The 23,719-nt window shown below is 44.4% G+C and overlaps 1 protein-coding gene across 1 annotated transcript in view; it reads right to left on the reverse strand.

Annotated features, from left to right (window-relative positions):
- The window catches only part of TTYH3 (tweety family member 3), a gene marked incomplete at both ends in the record, with an annotated part of 72,164 nt that overhangs the window by 34,349 nt on the left and 14,096 nt on the right, over nt 1-23,719 (reverse strand). The gene's annotated exons all lie outside the window — the stretch shown is intronic.

Here is a 23,719-nt window from a genome sequence, read left to right on the forward strand (position 1 = left end):
CAATGCTTCTGTTCAAGGTAGACCTAGAATAAGTGCTAAACCCCTTCATATACTATCCACGTATATAGGTACAACAAGAGCGGATGGTACAGACACACTGGCTTGGAGCCGTCACATGCTGAATTCTTGTGTTATACCTGTTTCTAATCAGATGTTCCTGGGAGAAAAGGGAAGCAATGTTTAACTCCATTCTAATTTACTTTTATTCAGACAATCCTGGCCAGGACCCAAAAATGCAAATCAATTTTGTGAAATAAAATAAAAAATAATTAAAAACTCCATTCTAGCACCAAATCCAGCCACACTTTCCCACATGAATGAATGAAGTATTTTATCCACAAACTGTATAAACCCTTGGTAGAGGTGACAAATGCTAACTTATTAGAAATTACTTCAATATCTGGAAAGGGCCTAAGTCACCTACTGCTGCTCCAATATTGAGGTGGCAGACATAGATCTGTATCAGCAAACCTGAAACAAGGGTTTAGGGCTTGGTTTTTTTTAAATCAGTATCTTTTTCTCCCCATGCAGAAACCCCTTGAAGAACATTTATATGCTCCCTTCTAATTGAAACAATAATTTCCTCCTGAACAAAAAAAACAACCAAAACAAAGAATGCTGTGATTAAAATACAACTCCCAACAAAACTGGCGACTGTTTCTAACAGGATCTGGTAGTAACTTGCTCTTTGTAGACTTTTCTTCCCCGTCTTTCCCCACATCTGCTCCCCAGGTACTCCCAGCCGAGGAGTTATCCTGGCAAACTATACGAACCACACAATGTACTTTCCAGCCAAGCAAACGTCAGCGTGTATGGGGTGTAGGGCCCATACGTATCGAGATTCACGCCACTTAAACCAAACAGCAGCGTCGCAGAGACTCCACGTCGCCGTGGAGTTGCTTTCCCAGCCTTCGGAAACCCACCCAGCGCACCGCGATGGGGGGACATGGCAGGCGCTGCCTTCCCAAAATAAACAGCCAAAACCCAGGCCTGTTGTAGAAAGCGAATTTTGGGATCTTTCACAGAGCAGAGTGGGGGTGGAAGGGAAAAAGCCCTCTCCCCCTTTCCCAGGATTGCACCAGATGGTGTGCGCGCCGTTTGAGCTCCTGAGCAGAAAGGGGCCTTCGAGAGGGAAGCTGCGCTCGGAGCCCCACGTTCTCCCACTTCTGAAGGCTTGCCATCCACCAACACTCAATACTAATTTAACTAACACACTCGGCGTACCAAAGCTCCTTGGGGATACTCTTTATTTTTTAAACACGTCAGGCTGCTGTAATGCAAAGCTTTCCTGCGCCGCTTGCCTGCACTTCTTTCTTCACACCTTCAGCCTTCCTGCGTTACCATTGGGAAGACAAACCCAGCTGAAAACATCCTCCCAGCAACTCTTTTTTACCAAAAAAATTCACATTGCAGCTCCAGATGTAAAGAAAACAGCCTCCATTAAAAGGAAAAAAAAAAAGCAAATACTAAAATGATTAAAAAAATAAAGCCTGCCATGCAGCAAGCAACCTGAAGTTCGACACTTAATATATGCTTTAATTTATGCATCTGGCCAAAAGGACTTGGCTGGCCACTACACCACAATCTGCGTTTCATTTTTCCAGAGAATATTTGTTTTCCATTAATGGATATGTGCCATGACAACAAGTGAAATCATCCAGCAGAGCAGTTATTAATCTTTCTGACTGATGAGTCAGTTTAGGACCCAGAAACTGGCAGGCAGTGAAAGCCTGGTCACAACCAAAGATATGCCTGTGCCTGCTCATCAGGATTAAATGACTGTATTTAAAATAAGAGGGGGGGTTGAGGCTAGATAAACTCTCAGACACTCTATGCTGCAACACTAAATCTGGGACTCGGTTATCCAAGGCCACGTTATCCCGAGTAAATGTAAAATTATGCACTGGGCCTTTTGCCATAAAAGAGCATCAATTCGTCTTTGAACATTTGCTGAGCTATCAGAACCTTTACAGCAAATGATGCATGAACTGCCCGTACGGGAAAATGGAGACAACTTCGAGGAGCAACATTTTACCACTGTGCTGACACTAATGGCAGAAATGGAGACAGAGCAGTCCCTGAAAATGAGTGTAAATCCAAGTGGTACCAGACAGACTGGCAGGAGACGAAGCTACAGCGGTAAGATGCACTTTCAAAATAAAAGTTAATAGCAGCACGCAGGGAAGTAACCACGAGCAGCACCACTAGCTTGGAAAGACACCATGAAACTTGAATACACTCAGTCTCGTACAGCCTGTTGCAGTGTTAACAGCCTTTATGAACCCCAGCATCACTGCTGGCATTCATGGTATTTACTCTCTCAATAGGATTAACGAGCCAAAAAATGGGCAAGAAATATCTAAGTCCCCATACACACAGAGGAGCACCATCACAATAAGAAACACAGGGCACAGCAAAAACATTGCCTGCAAAACACTGGGGGCTGGTTAGCTTGGTATAAGGGTACCCATAGGTGATGTTACACCTAAGGACATATGTGTAGATCAGCCTTCAGTTAGCACAACCCTTGGTCTCCAAGCCCATGCCTTTTGTTACTGTGGATGGATTCAACCAATACTTGGTCTACTGCATGAAAAACTTCCATACAACAGCTGGTTTCAGCTCTCAGACTGCAAGTTCCAAACTGTGATCCACAGCATTAGTTCCCTGAACGCATCTCTGATCACTGTGCTCCTGGAAGGCTAATTTTACCTGCTGAAACTACATTTAAGGGGATGTATATTCCACCTCATCTTACATGCAAAGTCACAAAGAGGTGTGATCTACGTAACATAAGAAAAGGATACAGAAGATATGTTTGAGTATGTTGCCTTGGAAAGGAAAGCCTAAATCAAGTCACCAAGCTTTGTAACACAGGAGGTAAATGTCAGGTTGCATTCACTGAAGTGTCAAGGTTTAGCACTGCCTTAAGTGCTGTTTGTTCATCACTAGACCGTAGAGAGGAGTGTTGGCTTAGGGACCCACAGCTCCTCACACCACCACCCCCCTCTGCCACAGAGGATACTTGGCACAAGAATTCCTGGCAGCAGAACAGGTTTAGAAAGTTAATTCTGAATATACCCAGGCTCAAAATAATCCCTGTGTTTATTAAGTACAAGGTTTACCAACCTCAACCTATCCAATTTGTAATTACCACGTTCTTCAGACCTCAACTGTACTAGCAACAGCATGGCGCAGTGAGCAGCTCTTCACATGGAACAGATGATGGATATTTCTGAATAGCACTACTAGTTAGAAAGTCCAGTAAAGCCTCATTAAGGAAATTGAGAGCAAAGCTGAAGCCTTCAGATGGTTCCTGAAAAGCACGCAGTTCTCCTTTTAACTTCAAAACTATTGACGGAAGATTATTTCATCATAAAACTTCATCATTTCAACTCACAAGACAAAATAGCTACAGCTTTTGAGCATCTCAACAACACAGCTGCCTTAATCATTGCCAGACTGAGCACTGTTTGTAGTTTTACCTTAAAGTCAGCTTTTGCCAAAAGAAAGCTTTCCACTGAATCTGCAACTAATATTCCTTCTGGATTTCCATGAAGTGACTTGAGATTGTGATACTAAAACAGAGAGAAGAGGTTAAAGGAGTGTGGGAAGAGTAAAACGTTCACCCAGAAGAACAAACGAAGCAAACTGGGCTGCTGCCAATGGAGCACTCATGTCTATTTATTCCATGAAGGACGGAAGTCTTCTTAGCAAGAAAAGAAACTGCTGTGGGATAGTGTCATGCCTACACTACTTCCTACACCATTTTTTTGCAGACTTCAAGACATCTCTAAGAAGCTTATGTACTAATAGATGATAAGTAACTATGTCCTACTAAACTGGTTTTTTTTTTTTATAATGCTGGCAACACGAGGAACACACTCTGACCCCCTCATCGACTTGTTCTGAACACGCTGTGTGCTCAGAGACTTGATTTTCATTTCTGAAAAATGCTGTATGTGGTGTTTGTTGAGATACTTAAAGTGTCTCAGGATGTCATTCATCCCGCAGCCCCTACAGAAGGATGCAGGCTTTGGTAGGGAACGCAGCCAACGGCGTATTGGCAAACGCAACGTGGGGGGAGGATGTGGAAGCCACTGCTGATCTCAGCACTAAACCATCCCTATCTCCTCTGCCCGCGGGGACAGGCCTTCCCAAGCCAATTCCTGTGCTCAGCACAGCAGAGGAGCGAGGCTGGGCAGGAAACGTGCTCGGGAAGAGGCTTTTCCCACGGTCCCAAGATGTGTTCTCCTTGTGAGGGATCCCTCGGCAGCGGGGAAGAGCACCATGGAAACACAGGACAGGTTCCACCGTCTCATCTCCTTACACAGACACCTCCCAGACAAAGCACTCTGTTAAGGGAGTGCAGTAGATCATATATATATAGGGCAAGTCCACACTGGAACAAACAATACAGGCCAACACTTTGCCTTGAGCTTTTTTGGCTATTGGCTTTCCTTTCTGGAAAACACCAAGGATTATGTCATTTCTTTCTTTTACCTTTTTTTTTTTTCTTTTTTTTAACAAAAATCACCTTAAGACAATAAAACAGATCTGCGGTTGAAACACCTCCTAGCATGACTAGATAGCTCAACTTAACCAAGTTGGTTAAACAAACGGGCTCGCTTCCTCAAAGCTGAGAAGCTATCTACACATGCAATGCCATTCCACAGTTAATTGGTATTATTAGAGCTGTGAACTAAAGCCACTTTAATTACAAATGAGAGTTCACACAGGGTTTTAATGTAGTTTAACCAGAATGGCCTTAATTCAGTGTAGTTTAATTCACTTTAGTGTATTTGAAGTGGTTTGACTAATCTGCTTTGAATTTATTCCTCCAGTTAATTCAGATTAATTTCTCAAGTGCCCTTGTGCAGGTAATGACTGAGAACAAGGCAAGGTTGATTAAAGATTCATCATCGCTTCCTCCATACTAACATTCTGACCCCTTATTTCATAATTAAAGACTTTCAACTCTGCCTTTATATTTGGTCCGATTCACAGAAGTCACCAGTGCAGAGGCTGTAAAGACACAACCTTGCTGATACTCAGTTTAGTGCAGTAACCAACACGCAATACAATCCTCACCAGAGCTTTGAGTTTTATTTTTGGCTAAACAATAGATAGCGCAGATAGGTCTGCACACCTCCGCTTCCACAAGTCACACTGGGGCAGGTGTTGGAATTCATCAGAGCATCTCACATCACAAACCAAAGAGAGAAGGAAAGTCCTGAGTAGAAAGGATTTGCTTAACAATTGGGTTGGATTTTTTCTTCCTGCCTACAAATGCAGATCTAAGCCGTGCTAATCAGCAGTGAACACTGGAGTCCTATTGGGGTGATGCCAAATAACAACCCATTTATTCCTTAGCTGTTACCAACTCAGCAATCTCCATCTTACACAGCAAGAAAATGTTCCCAGAGGTAAAGGGGTCCTCTAAACTGGATGTTCTTATCCCTAGTTTCTCCATAATGCTGGCTGAAAGCCTCTATGCACTACAGCGATGAAAAGAATGAGACACTCTCACCAAATTCAGTTTCCACTGACAGGTCCCCACAGACTAAATCTTTATTAAATGAGGCTTAGCTCAGAACTGGCAGCTTGTCAAATGAGCATTCTCGCTGAAAAGGCGGATTTCCTTTCTGGGGATTCTGCAAATTCCCTTGCCGGACTCTACAAAAATATAAAACCACCATAGATGCATCAGTGTTGGTGCAGGTCTCTGCCTGAAATCCCAGACCAGCAAAACGTGTAAGGAATCCTCTTGGGAACACACCTTCGGCTTTAGAAGTTTATTCTTTCCTAATATTCCCAATTGGATAACGTTAAAACCTTGTTTAAAGGCAAGAATCAGAGAAATATTTGGAATATCGAGGCGAAGGGCACCAACAGGATAGCTGGAAGAATTTGGTGGGTCACTAGCACCGCTCAGCTTGCCCAGCTCACCCATAGCAGATCTGCACAATTTCACCAGACATTCCTTTCCCACAATTCATAAGCTCACACATTCCTACCCAACAGTGATTCTGCTACTCAAGGTCTTTTAGAACCAGCCTCATTTCCTTGGTTAGAAAGTTGTATCGTGTTGAAGTCTTAAAACAGTCTCCTCACAGGGTAATTTTCCAGCAAACCAGATAATGGAAAGAAACCCCGTGCTGTAAAGAAAGTATGAATTTAATGCTCCTACAGCTCCGGGATAAGCGAGCGCTGCCTGCGTTACCCAACTCCAGCCTAAGTACTGTATACATTCTCATGCCAAGACAACTCCTCAGTCCCAGCCCTGCAGCGGGAGCTCAGCTTTGCTCCTGCAGGCAAAACGCGGGGCTGCCAAGGTGCCTGTTGCACACCGGCAGGACCAGGGCACACTTGCACAGCCCAGCACATGAGCAAGGCAGGACTCGTGTATTAAAATATAATTTAAAAAAAAAGGCAGGAAATGCTTAGGCTTGAAGCCCAGTGACTTAATCCAATTTCCATCCTTTTTCCCTTCCCCCTCTCCTGCAATATGGGCTCTTGGAGACAATGCACTTCATTTAGAGGCAGAAAAAAACCAAACCCTATGTGCCTATGCTTGCACACTATCAAGCAAAGCACTGGGACACCACATTTTTGTATCTCTTAGTGCTGACCGTGCATGCTCCAGAGTGGATGCCAACCTTGAGAATCCTCTTTCAAGGCTCCAGCTGCAAGAAGCCTGTGTTTTACTGCAGGCTACCAGCTCTCTTTAGCTGCTGCTGTTTCTTATTAGATACGGTTTGAAACCCGAGTATTCATACTGCTCCTGTGAATTTCAGAGTTCTCTGCAAAGATAGGATCTTTCAGTAGAGATGATTACACACATCGTTTACAAGCCTCGTGTTCCTCCATAGGACCTAAACCCTGTCCCTCCCAGGACTGGATAGGTTAAGATTAAATGCTGTATTTAGGCTTGAGGCATTCTTGATCTTTCCTTGATTATCTCCCCTTAAACCACCCACCCAAACTACAGAGTTTGAAGACACCACCTTAGCAGGCAGCCATGGGTCTGCTTTGAGAGAGGCTTTCACACACCATTTCTGTTTGGAAGAGGATGCACAAGGCACTGGGGAGGAAGAGGAAGAGCAGAAATGAGCGGAGCCACCCGCAAGTGGAACAGAAAACAAAAACTTGTCCCAGTTGTGGAAACTTTGCCCAAAAGAACATCAACCCATCAACAGGGTTAGCGTGTCTCATCATCAGGGACCGTAGTGTTTCCATAAGCATGATCGCTATAAATAATGTGGTTCTGCTCACTTCTGCCATCATTTTTAACTTGCTGTGTTAGTTAAGAAGTTTTGCTGGGCAAAGATTTGCTCAAATTTCTTGGCAGTGGATGCGTTCGGTTGCATTGGATGCAAGCACAGACATCCAGCACAAGCATTCTTCCTCTCACTGTACTTTCCTGGCATCTCCTCCATGCAGCTTGTGACTTGCAGGCATATCAAAGCAGCTGAGAGGAAAGCAGTTCAAGCATGGCCACTTCCCGTCTGCCCCGAGCGATAAAAAACCCACACTGAGCTTCTAGATTTGTCTCCAAAATTTCCATATGAAAGAAGCTCATTTTAAGAAAAGATATTTTTAACCACCACACTTGGACCGAAGCGATTCTGGAAAGCCAGTGCAGGCTGACTTTGTGGGTTTCCACTATGGGATCTTGCACGGCGCCTCATTCCCTTTGCAACATCACTGCAACCTTCACCTCCGAGTAACTTTGGTGGGATTGTAACCAGAATTTAGATGGTTCACTGATCGGGCCCACAGCAGAACAAGATGACTAACAGAGAAGCAGCCACTGTGTGCAAATAATGTTATTTCCAACGTCTACTCAGACCTACCAAGCTCGTTTTTACGAGACTATTCGGAGTAGAGCAATGATTTATGGCAAGACCCATAACTGATCTGCAAAGAACATTAAACCTTTTTTTAAAATCAGTTATACCCAAAACCACGGAATTATTACTCTTTGCAACCAGAAATATTATTGAAGTGTATTGGCTGTACCACAGAAAGTATGAAGAAATCCAAGAGAGATTAAAAAATTCAAGACAAATGTAGAAAACCTGAACACTGCGGGGCCAACAGGGTTGTGCTCGTGAACTGCTTGCAGAACGATGTCTTGCGCAGAAAATTCTCAATAACGGCATCTCTGCAGACATCATTTCAATCCTATTTATGTCTTAGGAGTTTTTGTGCCATGCGTCTATTGCTGCACACTATAAACTCAAGCACAACATTTTCTACATTGAAGCACAAAAGTGATGCAGAATAATTTGAGAGAGAGTCCAAATTGGAATGGAAACTCCAACATCAAATCGTTACTAATGTTAGACTTGAAATGCAAATTAAGGTGCCTGCTAACATTTACACAACTTGCTTCATATCATTAGCACCATGAAGAGGTCTTTTTCTAAACAGCAGCTATTAGGAATATGTTTAAGCCACAATAAGAAGCTCTAGCATACACCTTGGCATTTGGAAGCACCTGAGTTTATTAATAAATAAATAAATACGTATAATTAGGAAGAAAATAGGTATTTTCTGGCCAAGATAACAAACCCACCACAAATGGCTTCATAAACTGCTTCTATCAGCACTGATTGGATAGGAAGGTAAATTGCTGTAATTTGGCTTCTGCATTTATACATCAGTGATGGGAACGGGCTATAGTGGTTTTAACTCAGGAGACTAATGTGGAGATCCACGTCCAGTTTGTGCTCAGTTTGCAACCTGAAGTCAATCTTCAGAATCAAAAGTGAGAAGTTTGGAACAACATTAAAGCAAAACAAATCAGAATAAGAAAGGGACACTGCATTTCCATTTATATTTTTGTCCCGTTCAGCTTCACTGGCATTTGTCTACACAACTGAGGCAGCAAAAACTTAATGGAGTTCATCATACACAAATACACATTAAGCCGACGACGAGGTGAGAAATGGCACACTCGATTGCATTAGCAGATGACACTGGCCTCGCTGACCTCTGGGAGGAGATAAAAAGCAAAATCAAAGGCAAACCGCCCCCCATCTTTAAAAAGTCACAGCCCATTGTTCTACAGCTAGCAGTCTGTATGACATCTTCCTTAAAGTAATTTGTATTTGAAGTCAGCTTCAATGCAGCGTGTCAGTCATGCGGAGAGGCCGGGAAGAACTGGGAAGGGGCAATGTCCCACGGGGATGTGTTTTGTGAGCTGGGGAAGCAAGAACACAGACCTCTGACCCACCTATTGACTGTGGGGCTGAACTGACCTCCCTGCACAACCACCACCACTTAACTGCCAGAGACAACAAGTGCCACACTTCTCACCATAAATTCACTCCAAACTTGCTTGTTGAAGACTACAGTTGCGGTTAAAAAAGAGAAAAAAGGGGGGAAATAAAAAAAAGGAGAGATTCTCTTCCTTCAACTTAAAGCTGTATTTTACCCTCCCCCCAAAATATGCTCATTCATGTGCAGGAAACGTTTCTACGTCAAGTCTTCCTTGGTTTTCTTTTGAGGTTTATTGAGTTGTGGGTTGTTGTTTTTTGTTCTTCTTTCTTTAAAGAATAAAAAACAAAGCCCTCAAAAAAATCCTCAGGGACAAAGCCAACCAATATTCACTATTGAGAACCTTCAAAAAAAAATAAAAATACCATAGAGAGACTAACAGAGGAAGCAGATCAAAAAAACTACCCAAGCCAGCCAAGACCCACCACAGTCGCAGCTGGAGCCCGTGTTTCTGCACCGCTGACACGACCGGAGCGTCATTAACCGCTCTGCTCGGCGCTGCAGCCCGCGCGGGGGACGCCGAGCTAAGAACGGCCTCACGTAGGCTCCTTGCCAAGCGCCGCGAAGGGACGGGGGCCCCCAGCAGCTCGTCCTGGTTTTGTCAAAAACAAGTTTCTCTTTTAGTGAATTTGCCTGTCAGCTAAAGCTTTATATTAGCTGCACTTTCCTGAAAAGCCAGATACATGTTTTGGTAGACATAGCAATGACCTTGCATACCATTGCTAAGAATGGATGCACATCTAGTGAGGGGGACAATGAGAAACAGGTGACCAAAAACTGACCAACTGAAGTATTCCATCCCATTCACGTGATACTTCATATAAAAGTGGGAGATCATGAGGATATCGTCCCTTTTCTCTCATGGCTGAGATTAGGAGAGGACATTGCGAGTTGTCCCTGCAAACTGAATCCAGCTCCGGTTGGCTGCAGAGTCCAGTCCAGGACTTTGGGTACTGGCCCTGAGTTGCTGGGACTTTCAAGATTGGTTTTGTGTATTTTGTATTATTTTCTCTGTTTTTATTGGTAGCATCAGTAAAGCATTTTCAGTTTTTCCAACTCTCTTCTCCCTGTCCTTCTTTCCCTCCCAGTCACCTGTCCTTAGTGGGAAAGGGGGAGAGGGACGGATACAATACATCTGCCATGGTTTTATTATCACCCCGCAATCAAAACCTCAACACAACTCTACCGAAGGGAAATGCAATTTGAATAGAGATGGTTTCTTTACATCTTCCCCATTAAGCGATGCAGAGCTGTAGATGGCCCTCTCAGCGACCAGGGTAAAGGCAGATGCTGTCCCCTCTGGAGCAGCGTTGGGCAAGGGCTCACAGCCCCGCTCCTCCAATTCCGCTGCCCAGGCGTCGTGCTGATAAAAAGGGGAGCATATGCTTTTTAAATTGACCTCCTGAACGCCATTCATGAGAGCTGACAGTAGATGGGCATACAGGTTAAAAAACAGCAAAAAAAACCCCAACCAATACCACCACCACACACACAAAACAAACCCAAACAAACAAAAACCAAACCAAACAAACAAAACCCCACTCAAAACAAAACACAACACACTGTGGTTACAAGTCACATAGGGTGCCACAGTATGTATTTTCAGAGGGCATCCCGCTTTGTGGCTTTGGGTCTGAGCATCGCTCCTCACAGTTTCTCCATTTCCCCATGGGGCCAGGGGAAGAGGGGAAACTTTCTCATTTCAACTAAGCAAAGCTGTTTGATTCTCTTAGGGTTTGTCTATCTGCAAAGCTGAAAGTTGTTATGGACCACTGGCCTAGAAAAAAATAGTACTGGGTTCATATCAGCTATTTAGGGACAAATATACCTCACTTCTAGCTTCCTTTACCAGCAGATTTTGGGAATACATAGGACATGGGACTCTTGCTGTAATAGCAGTTTTGTCAGTAAAAGAAGCGGGTGCTTACCCCACTGTGTCCCAATGGGATTTTTTGTTAGCTGCTCTGCTTTCCCAAGACAGATGCATCATTTCCACTAGAAATCGATGCACTTTATAGGTAAACTAATATGCGCACAGCCGTCCTTCAGGGATTCTTGTATCCTGCTCACAAGATCAGTGCTGGCAGGACTTCTCCAGCTCCTGAGCAGGCATCCACTCATTCATTCATCAGTTCTTCTGAACTGCATCTCAAGATTGATTTTACAGCAAAGTTCCCAGAGCTCTCTTAGAGGTTCTTCCTACACTGATGCCATGGCTATATTTAAAGAAGGAATCCCACTAAAGTGGTTTATAACATGCTCTGGCAGGACAGTATAGATGGAGTTAAATCCTATTAAGCTACTTAAGTTGCTTTCCCCCTCTAAAGTCACCTGTCAAATGCTGGCCCTGCACATCACAGCCAACCATCAAAACAGCTTTATCAAGAGTCACGCTTAAAACACCAAACAAAACAAAGAAATTCAATCATCACACACATGAGAAAGAGAAACTGGGGCACTGTGCTGCTCCACTAACCCCCTGGGATCCCGAGGGCTGGAGAAGGCTGGTGATTAGCTTTTCATTACAGTGAGATTGTAACCCACTTGCACACCGCTTGACTTTATTAGGTAAAGATAAAATAAGAATGACTGTTTCTCTACATGCTACTCTTGACATAGAGTCAATATATTATGAAAAGTCTATATGGAGAATATGTGAAAATAAGGTTTACCTTTTAAATAGAGATCACACTAATTGGAGGGGATGGGGGCAACTGGGAAAACACAGTTCAGCCTTAAGTCAGCATCCCATGGAGAAGAGGGAAAGCACCATTCATAGTTATTCTCATCTCCTTTTTCCCAGTAACTTGAAAATAGGCACCACAGAGTCTTGAAAGATTCATTCCCATAAATGTTAAACTGGCACTTTTAAAGCTCCAGTTTTATGTAGCATTCAATTCACCAAGTCAATGTGTTACTGTTATGAGTTCTCAGACAAACCTTGATTCCACAGATCCCATAAAATAATAGAAGACAATAGGCTGGAAAAGACCTCTGGAGGTCACTGTAATCCAGCCTGCTGCTAAAAGTAGGGCTAATTTAATAGATGAGGATGCTAAGAGCCTTGCCCGGGCAAGTTTCAAGTGTCTCTAAGGGTAGGGTTTCTAAAACTTCCCTCAGCCCCTGCTCCAGCACTACAAAGAAAAATGTTCACAAATGATTGCACTCAGGTGTCATTTCCCATTGCACTTGTGGTTGTTGTTGCTTGTTGTTTTGCTGGGCACCTCTGAGCAGACCCTGGTGCTGTTTTCTCCAAGTCCACCGTTCAGGTAGGCGAAGGCTGCTCACGGATCTGTCCTCTCACTGTCTCGTCTCCAGGCTGAAGGGTCCCAAGCCCCCCAGCCTCTCTTCACAGGTCAGGCTCTGACCATCTCAGTGACCGTCCCCAGGCACGCTCCAGTTATCTCTCCTGCACCAGGGGACCCAAATCATTATGCAGTTAAACAGCATTTGTGCTGGCACATAGAACTGGAGGAAAACCCGTGCACACGAAATGGCTGATGACCCCATTTTAGGGCTATTTTTGGCTTGCTTAGAGGGCTAGGCAAAGCGCAAGCCTTCGGAACTTGGGTTTGCCTCCAGCTGCATGACCAACCCCACCTGATATGGTCACGAAGCACCGAAAGGTGACAGATCTCCCCCACGCTGAACAGCACAGACCGTCGCTCTGTGGGCGTGAGAAATGCAGCAAGTACCATTTGAGATTGAGCGAGAGACGCAACAGCAAGGCTCTTATTCCTCAAAACAAGACAACCAAGAAAGGAGGAAAGCAGAGGTAGGTAAGAAAGAAAAAAGCAGCAAAGCAGCAATCGCAAAGTTACACATTTCAGATTGAAAACAAGGCATCTCGGGAGTTATTTGGTGAGCCCAACTGTGTGGATGCTCATGCAGCCCATTGGCTGCTGCCTTCCAGCGCTGCACAGCAACGAGCCGGGAGCCGGGATGCTGCGGGGAGGCGGGATGGAGGCCCCGGGGAGGCGGGATGGAGGCTGCTGGCACAGCACGGATGAGAGCTCCCAAGCTCAACCCCTCCTCTGCATCCCCACAGCCCAGCCTGACACGCACCGCGACTGCTCCAGCTCTCCGGCTGACCGCGATATCGATCGCTCTTCCCTCAGCAGAGGTCACGCAGGGAGAGACAGCCAAAGGAGGCAGGACCGCGGTTAAATGAATGACGGGGTTGACGCAGAGCAGCCGCACCGGGTTATTTCAACAGAAGCAGAATAGGACAATCCCGCTTTCTGCCTCAGTCCACAGCTCAGGTTTTCCTTGGTGGTGGGGAAGATGGTACTGCAGAAATAAGGATGGGGTGGACGGGAAGGGGAAATATGTGCAGTATAATATGTGCTTTTATCTGATACAGGTCAGAGAAGTGCTGACACCCAAAAGGTATTAATACTCCTCAAAGGCAGTGCTGCACAGCACGAGTGCTGCTCTTGTAGGTGTTTCACTCCATTAATTTGGGAAAGCGAGGGAAGAAATGGTCACAAGAGAGTAAGTTACCCATCCCCAGCTTCCTTACAAAAGGGGCTCCAATCCCAGGCTCTTAGACAACGCAGACATTTACAAAAGAAGATCCAAGCTTCTTGCAGAAGGACGAACAGGAAAGCACACAGAAACTGGCATAATGTGGACAACTGATCCAGCTATTGGGCTTACCCTCACAGCCACAAAATAGATCTTGAACTGTGGATGTGCAGGAGGAAAGCTAGTTCTAATGCCTGAGCAAGACAGCTCACAGCAGGAGAGCTGGCTACAGCTTCCCTCCAGCACAACCACCTAAATCAAATCACTATTAGATGCCAGCAAAAAATTAAGACAAAGAACTCAGATATACAAACTCTAGCACAAGAAAGGTCTGGAATTCTTTCCATCCAGACCCAAAATCCATATCTCCCAGAAGCACTCAGAGTTAGAACGAGCAAAGGATACCCTGAGCCCCTCTGCCCCACTTCCCAGTATGCGCCGAAGTTCATCTTCCGAGCAGTGATTACTGATCGGGGCATCTTCACACACAGCGCTGACTCTCAGCTTGGAGAAGCAGAACTAACAGGAGGAAGAAGGCTCAAAACTGAGCAGCAAAACAAACAGTCCAACTCCTACCATTTTTAAAATAAAGCAAATCAAAGTTCTCAGTCGTTACGTTGCCGAGTTGGCCACTGAAAACAAAACCAGAAGGCCAGACAACAGAATTTTGGGACAGAGAGAAGGTATTTTAGAACATAGGCACATACAACTCCTCCAGCTTTTTTCAATGGTCCAGCTGCTACAAACCTCAGGAGTCCCATCACAAACACTGTCACCTTCACCTTTGCCACCGGCAAGAAAAAGTGTGTCAGAGGGTGGAGAAGCATTAGCATCTCTCCCTTTGGCCATCATACAACTGTAATTACAGCAGCTGTTTATGCAGCCTGTAACAGTTACCTGCTTCCCACTATTTATAAACCAAAAGTCAAACCACTGCAGGAAGAACCGTGGTTTATGTCACTGCATCCCCCAAGCCGCCTGCCCCTCAGCTGATCAAACCGCACTGGAGCAGATGAGAAGCGCTAGCACGGAGTCAAACAGATAAGCTTGGCTCCTGACGACCCATCTCCGCACTGAAACGGGAGGCCCTGAAGCAATCTGCACTGCCAGCTCTGTTGGGGATGCAGCAAAGAGCGGATTTAATATCTTAAAACACAAAATCCACAGATTCCCTGCACGCACGCATACACAAGCCCATTTCTGCTATGGTCGTCTCAAATGGAGAACAATCTCCAAGAAATACACCACCTTCTCTCTTAGAAGAAAGTATATGGGGAAGTGGTAGATCCTGTCAACATACCCAGTACAAGAACATTTTAAAAGTTTTTAGAGACTAAGAGTACAAATTCATTCGAAAATCTGTCACATCTTTTGTTAGTTGTAAAGACGTTTGATAGGTAGACAGCTAAGGATTACATTTCTCCATTATTTGGCAGTAGCCAAAAAGGTTCATAATCATTATACGAGCATAGTTCTTAAGCTTATAAATTACTGTTATTTCTGCATCAACTTGCTTTTACTTCAACAAAAAAATAAAGAAATAAAAGGCATAGTTTAAACAGGTGAGATCTCCCCAGTACTGACAAAGCATTACTTTCCCCATTAACAGCTGCCGCTATATATGGAGGCGTCAGAGATTATTTTCTTTCTCTTCTCCAGCATCACCACTGAACATTTAGCAACAGGAGAACAACAAGAACACCAACATGAGAAGGTTGTGACAATTCAGCACAGAGACGGGTAGGCTGGCTCTCACCGGGCTCCAGCAATCACTCAACGTGCCACTGGTGCGGTCTCTGAGCTGTAGACAATACCAACATCCCACTAAAACAGAGCCAGGAAAAGAAGGAAACAGTTGGTAGCACGGCTGCTTCTAGAACTTGCCATTTACCCCATCCACAGGGCAAAGATATCAATGTTTTCCTCCATTTTCCTTCCATCTTATAACAATGCTCTAAATCCCTATGTCCACAAATGAGAGTCTGACTTTGATATCCACTACACAAATATTACGATGTGTTGTTGAAGTTAGCTATCCAGAGGTCATCATCCATCCCATCCCATCTGACCTGCTAGAGCAATGAACCGCAGCGGACACAACTCCACCCTAACGAGCAAGGCTATTTTTGCTGCTGCGCTTGAGGATCAAAGCTTGTCCCTAAAAAGCTCTGATCCCAGGGGCTAAGACCACTTTGGTAACAGCTAAGATGGGAAGAAAAACCTCCACTTTCAAAATATGCAAACACCATTTCAGGGGAAGAAGCACCACACAATCTAGGTGCTAAACTATTATCATTGATGGCACAGCAGCAAGAATGCCCTATTAAAACCTGTAACTAAATCAAGGAATTCTGCTCTTCATAACTGAACTAAAAAGCACTGTCCCCTGGGATACGAGAGAATTTCTCCTCACAGTGCTCACCTCATTGACAGTCATGTTGCTTTTCATAATCTTGTCCACAAATTCAATCAAGCTCCAGATAAAATCTAATCAAGTTGGACAAGCTGAATTGTAAGGACTGTCTTTTCAAGTCCTTTAACGAGAGGTCAGTGCAAAATAAGCCTCTGATGTCCTAGGACTCGCACAGGCTTATTTCATATAGTGCGTTGCTGTAGGCACCAAAGACTACCTCAGCTCCCCAAATTATTTTTAATACTCCAGTGCAGCATTTGATCTCTAGACAAAATAGATTTATTCTTCTGTCCTTTTTGTTCATATCCTTAGTGGTTTCTCCAGGCACAAAAATGGCTCTCCTAGGTATAGGAAAGACCTGCTACTCACAGAACTCCATAACTATAATCATCCCTCAACTTAAGTTTGCCCCTCTGGAAAACATGATCATCCCTGAGAACTACTGCTGGTCTGAAGACAGTGACTGTCCTAAAGCAAATATAAAAGCACCCACATATTGCCAGGGCAAAGCATTCGCATTTAGGAAGACCTCATCGTGCATAATTAAACACACTGGTCACTTCAGTCTGTCATTCAGAGACACCCTTTGTCTTCTCCCCCCAACTGAAAAGACAAACTTTAAGCCAGAGGCAATATCTGGGTACTCCCAAGCAAACAGGCATTAGGAAAAATTTACTCCTACAACAATTAAATAAGAGAAGAAGCCTTATTATATTTACCACTTCAGACTAAGGCATTCAAAAGTATCAACTTATGATCTAAAGTTAACTTAAAAATTAATTCATGGAGCCCGGGAAAAACAGTGTAACATTTAAATACCATATGTGACCAATGTGACATTGCAAACCTACGTGACTGGGGTTAAAGCCTGTCCAGCCATGTGTGGCTACTATCTGCCTGTTCTATTCACCAAGCATGTAGAAACCTTTATTCACACTTACAGTTCTCTGATGCAGATTCAAGGAAACTCTACAAAAGTGGTCTTGGGTGGGGGGGAAAAGTTTTGTAACCATATTAGTCGCAAATTTTACTGATACTAAAATCTTACAAGGAGAAAACCACTTCTTCCTGGCATCATATTTCCATAGATAACAAGACAGTGAATGCTCCCGCTAGCCAAATTCCTAACATTTCAAAAGTAATCATTTCTAAGCTACCCAACAGATAAACAGAACTAACAAGCTTTTAGCCAACAAGCCACTCCCATCTTCCTCTTGTTCGGCATGTGCAGCTCAGGTCATTTCCGATTTCGACTCCAGCAGGAAGAGCTATTTCAACCAGAACACAGAAATAAGGTGCCCAGCAGCCCAGACTCACTGACTCTGCACTGTGTTAAAAAAGCACTTGGAAAAAAGGCTACTGATTAAAGGAAGGGTGCTGTTATCTCCAACACACCAAACATCTGAAAGGATGTTCCCTCCCAGACACTTCAATGTATGAAGTTCAGTTCCCTTCCTTTTTGGTTTTGGTTAAATAAAGTCTTTACAAAACAAAAGAAAGTGTTTGTTCATTTGACTGTTTATCCAATCAGCTTCAAAATTAAAATATTCCTGCCCTGTCTCCACTCCAGGTTGGTCCCTGGTGAGTATCTCCAATATTTTACATACCAATATTTCTCTCTAGAAACCCAGCTCTAGGGAGAATGAGGAAGTGGAGAAGCTCGAGCATATTTATCAGACTTGACACTTCCTATCAGTATGCAGCACTAGAAAACAATTTCCCTGATAAATGGATGGGCTTGAACTACTCACACAGCCCTGTATCCTGCTTTCAACCTCATTACTCTTTTAAAGAGGTACAACTCTGCAAAGGGCTTCAAAATGCAGACAGACTTGCAGCAGAGGAACCTGCAGGGAGGATGGGGACTGTAGGTATATTACAGACACACAGCTGGACCCCAGAGGTCTGGGGAAGAAACATTTATGTTACTGCTCATCCCTCTGTAAAAGGCCTTACACCCCACCTTAGACACCACACATCAACACTACGAGGCTGTGTGTGATTTCACAGGGCACGTCCAAAGCTCCAGTGCACTTTGGTGAGGAGATGCACGCACACGACCCAACGAGAGCATCAAATCACACCATCCACTGCTGCACAAGTGCCCAATTGATCCACTGCTCGTGTGGCAACAAGAGCAGCTCAAGGCTGTTAAAGTGATGGACAGTGTGGTCTTCGGGGCAGAGAGAAACAAAGCTCTGAAGGATGGATTCATGGTAGCACTTCAACAGGAATATTCCCTGCTCAGCTACAATTCTGCAGGTCACAAAGTAACCAGAAATGAAATGCTATTTCAGACCCCTTTCACTAGTGGCACAGTGGTTTGTTCTATCAGCTTTCAGCATCGTTTCCAACTACAAACCAGAAAGAAGCCATAAAGAGCAGGAAACAGCTAATCTATACGTCAAACCCAGAAGCATGTTTTTTTCCATGATGATGAAATAAAAAGAACAAAATCAAACAAACTATGGTTTAAAAAACCCTATGAAGACAGAAGTCAGCCAGAGATTTTTTTTATTTGGCTCCTGAATTTTGCTTATTGATTCAACACCTCAAAACATTCCAAAAGGGAGAATCAACACCAAACCTTGTGCATTCCACACTTTCCTACCCAAGTTTCTTAGTGCTGAAGCACAGCTACTTTGTTTCTGCCCCAGGTTTATACCAGACCAAGGTTACAACAACTCATCCAACAAGAACAGTGTTTTACATCTGGAGGATCAGGTGCTCAACCTGGTTCACCGGGCAGCCGTTCAAACACCTTGATCTCCGGTTAGCAGGATTGCTTTCTTTTGCACCAGGGCTAGTTACACTATAACTTGAATCGGTGATACCTCTGTGCTGGGGTTCAAACCTGTTTTCAGCCAGGGCAGTTCCCTGATTTAATCACCGAGCTGCTCCCAAGTGTTCCAGCTGCCTTCCTGGACCACAAACTTCCACTTCGGACAGGTATGATCACAGGGGCTGAAGCTGCAAGCTTTATTAAGGATGGAAGAGTCACATCAATTTAGGATTCCCCATGCAGGCACTCAGGTTTAAGTCCCATTTACAGAAAGGCACAACCCTGAAACCACAGTTTTGCGCTATTTCTCCACTGAGGTCTTGCCTGAAGAGCCCTGGCACATCCAAACACACATGTTCAGAGCACAAATCTAATTTTAAATCATGCTCAATGTTAGAATATAGCACTATCATTGTTTTTACCTCGTTGTACAGAAACAGTATCCAACAAGGAATATACATGAGAGATATTTCTGCCACGTATTTATCCCAAACAGGTGCTGGCAGCAGTTTTGCCGGCGCACACAGGTCTCAGCACTGCAGTGATACAGCAGCGCCGTTCCACCTGAGTTCAGGAGCTAAAATAGTCTTTGATGCCATTAAAAAATAATCCAGCCTTTCGAGGCTGCAGCTCAATGCTAAATTTGTGCAAAAGACTTTCTAGCGAGAAATCTAATAAGGACACTTTGAGCACACAGATAATGCCAGAAAGTGATAGTTAGAACCTCGCTCCCCCAAATCACACCTCCCCATAAACACAGCTCAGCATCCCCAAATCACAACTCCCCATCAACTCAGCTCAGCACAGCATCCACCTCAACCTTCTCCGGAGATCTGTACTAACTTATTTACTTTTTTTTCCTTATAATTACACTGACAAGTAATTCAGTGCATATTACCTTAGACTTCTGGGTGGTTTAGGAATTGACAGCAACAGTAAGTGCCATTTCCAACATGCATTTCAAAAATCAGTCACGGCCTGCCTAGCAAAACCCTTTTATTGATGTTTAAATAAGTATCTGCCACTCTGTAGACAAATAGACTCATTCTTCAAACATTCTGATAGCAAATACAAAACAATGCAGCAAAGTTTGGACTGCATGTAGCTGCTTTTTTAGTGTCTTGAAGTGCAAACCTGAAGTCGATTTGTTTGCATGGACTTCTACAATTTAATGGTGTGTGGGGGTGGTTGTTTTTAACCAACTTCAAAACTTCTGTGCAACTTGTAAGGAAAGTGACAATAGCAAGTTTTCTCTTGGACCCTTTGAGCATATTCAGGCACCTGCATGTTGCAAGAAAATATTAAAAAAAACCAACAAACCACATAGGACTTGAGAACAGCCTGTTTTTTCTGGGCTATTAGAATAGTCTTTCCGAACACACCACAAGGGAGGAAACATTTTGTAATGCTTCACAGTTCCCAGAACAAAGAGTGACCTCTTCTAGCACTAACCCCATCTGCAGGGTGCAGGCTCGGGCACCATCAAATCCCTCTGCAATTCACAGATGCACAAGAGGAAATGGTGACACTTCAGGCAGCCAAAGCTTCCTTGTTAAGTCCGGGATTGAAAAGTGTGCAAGACAGCAGAATTAGAAGTCACTCGGTCATAATTTTAGCAGGAAATGCTTTGCTCTTATCAGCATTACTTCAAGCCACCCCTATTATGCTAATCAAGTAACTTGCAAACACTGAAGTGCCCTTGATAGAGAGGGCCATTGTCAAGAAATAATAAGTCCTTCAACATTTGTTTTCGTAGCAGCTACATCTGGGGAAGACATTACTGCAAAGCATCTACCTCTAGGCAGAGCCCGACTTGGATCAGTTGGAGAGGCAGAAATGCAAACACCATATGCTTTGCTGAAGTTGTAGCTGCTCAGAGCTTCACAGACCCATGTTTCATCAATATGTGCCACTCCAGCCCTCTGTGCCAACCGAACCGTGTGTGTCACTTGGACAATGCTTCATTACCTGGGACTGCTGCTCCAAAGCTGGGCCTGGGGTACCAGTGTTAGCACCGAGATAACAGCAAACAGCTCCCCTGTTGTTATTGTCACACCTGATAAGCGCAGAGAGGTGAGCCATCATCCCGACAGGCCTTCGGCTGGCATGGCTGTGCTTTTAGGACCATTCAATGCATGATTTACATACTGCTACTAATGCAGAGGCGCACTAAATGCCAGCTTTTGTGTAGGAAAAAAGGTGATCCCCACAAGCTAAAAGCATAAAGGAGCTGACTGCAAATTGGTTGCCCCACTTGTGATCAACATCAACATACCCTCTGCAATCTTTCACCTTGTATTTCATTGGGAAATTTAAGCTACTTTCAACACTTGCTGTTGATATAGGGACTTTCCCCATTTCTCCACCCACTAAAAGGGCATTCATCTCACCGCTGCGCTTCTGTATTTTGAAAGCATCACATCCACCAAAGGACAGTCTCACCAGCCAGCAGCCCTGTGTCCTTGAAAACCCTGAACACTGAGGGCTTCCTTCAGATAGCAGCAGCAACCCTATTCAATGAGGACAAAATTATAAAGAACTGGAAGAAGGAAGTACCTTCTCTTTCACATCCTAAACTGGCTGATAGTTCCCCCCTCACAGTGTAATCCTGAGCTATGGCTGATAGTTCCCCCCTCAGAGTGTAATCCTGAGCTATGCTTCCCACCGACCACTTTTTCTTTTGTCTCTAGCTAGGCATACTGTAATTACTGTATATACTGCATATTTGTGTGTCTTCTCAATGCTACCTTTACATTAATAACCAGTACTGGAGATGAATCCTTTCTATCCATGGAGACTTACACCAAGCCAGAAGCACTACAGCTGAAGAGCTTAACAGGTCAAGTCCAAGGTGTTGCACAGCCACTTGATAAACCTCAAGGGAAAGGCTCCTTCGCTCAGAGCAGCTGCTGTGAACACAGCACCGTCACAACACCTGCATCTGGCACACGAGCAGCGCCGGAGCAGGACCAACAAGCAGCAGAACCAACAAGCAGCAGAACCAGCTGGAGACCCAGGCTGCAGTGCCCCTGCTCCCCAGGTCCTCACGTGCTGTGCGAGGGGCTTTAACTTCTAACCACAAACCAGGCTCTTTTCCTCCAACATCTTCACAAGTGCTGACTGGCAGTAGAGCAGCAGACTTTGGATTACAGCGTGTTTCAGAAAGAAAGCACAGACTCTTCACTCTGCTGTTTATTTTTTAATCTCACACCTGGGAAGAGAAACACAGCCCCCTGACAGTCAAAATATGAGGAGGGATCCAGCAAAAATGAAGAAATCCAATGGACAACAAGCAGCTGCCTCGTCCGCTATTATGCACGCACATACTGCGGCACTTTGAGGTGACACAGAGTCAGCACAGATTCCTGGCCTGTCAGCCCTTGGAGAGGACTATTTAATCCAGGCCACAGCAGAGCAGTGGGCAACTCCTGCTATGAACCATCCTTGTGGTTGCTCTGACCTTTGGCTCGGCAAGCCACCCAACACACACCTCATGGTGCTTCCTAATGGCTTCAGTGCGCTTCAGGCTCCATCACCTCCTTTGTATCACCACTAGTGAGCACAGTCCCTTCCTACAAACTCAGCTCGCTAAAAACACCATCCATAAGAAATGTAGTTTGGGCAGCAATACAGAGTTAGATCCGCTCCAACCAACCGCATTAGATTAGTGGGGAACATTATCTGACTCCCAACCTATACACAAAACTGGATCCTTGACAAGAGACTTTTCACAGCACTTAGAGGCTGGCAGCAGTTGCCTGGAATTCTTCACCCTTTTAGCAGGTGTTAAAGCTCCTGGGAAAAAGCCAAGCAGTACTTTTGACTCACTGAAGCAATCGAACCGTTCGTTACATCACCCAAACACTGTAAAAAAGTGAGAGGGATTCACTAGAAAGAAGTTTTGAGCAGCCTCAAGATAAGATACCCTGAAGCCACAAAGCAAATATCTGCAATAACTCTCGTGTCTTCGTGTTGCTTTTTATTGAATGAAAGCAAGTGGTGCATAAACTGCGGAACAAAGTAGAGCAGGGCATCTGCTCAAACACTCTTATAAAGCATTCAGTAACTGTTCTCACTTAACTCTATGCAGCATAAAACCCACCACAATACCTCTGGCAGTAACTGCATGCAAGTAAAGTAGCTCTCTTTCCTTTATGGGTCTGCAGAAGAATGCCACAAGACACCGTTAGTCTTCATTGCAGAAGGAGCTAAAGAGAGAAGCTTTTGATTTTGCTGGTTCTTCCCATCGTCTTTAACAATAAAACAGACAGCTCAAGTTTTTACTAAAAAGAGAAAGCAAGCTTGAATGTATATTGAGAAAGCATTTTAACTTAACTCAGTGGGGAAAAAATGCAGTAGTTTGTAGCAGACAAACCTTACTCTCTCCAGACTGGGGGTAAGGGTGCTCTTTATGGAGGAGTGGAAAGCAGGAAGGTGGGAAGAGAGATGGCTACAATACATCCCTGGTGCCTCCAGGGTTTAATTGTACCACCCAAGACATAGCAGCCAGCCACACTTGCACCTTGGGATCAGCAACAGGCTCTCTGAAAGGTTTACTACCAACACAGATTCACCTTCTTAAGGCCTCATTGCATTAGTTTAAGGACACAAGTCATGCTACACACACGTGCCTGGGTGCCCTTCCTCCTCCTGTCCTCCTGGTGACGCAGCCCCGGGGTGCCACGCAGCAGCCAAGCAGGACACTGCTCTCC

The sequence above is a fragment of the Nesoenas mayeri genome (assembly GCF_963082525.1).
Source record: "Nesoenas mayeri genome assembly, chromosome: 15".
NCBI classification, from domain to species: Eukaryota; Metazoa; Chordata; class Aves; order Columbiformes; family Columbidae; genus Nesoenas; species Nesoenas mayeri.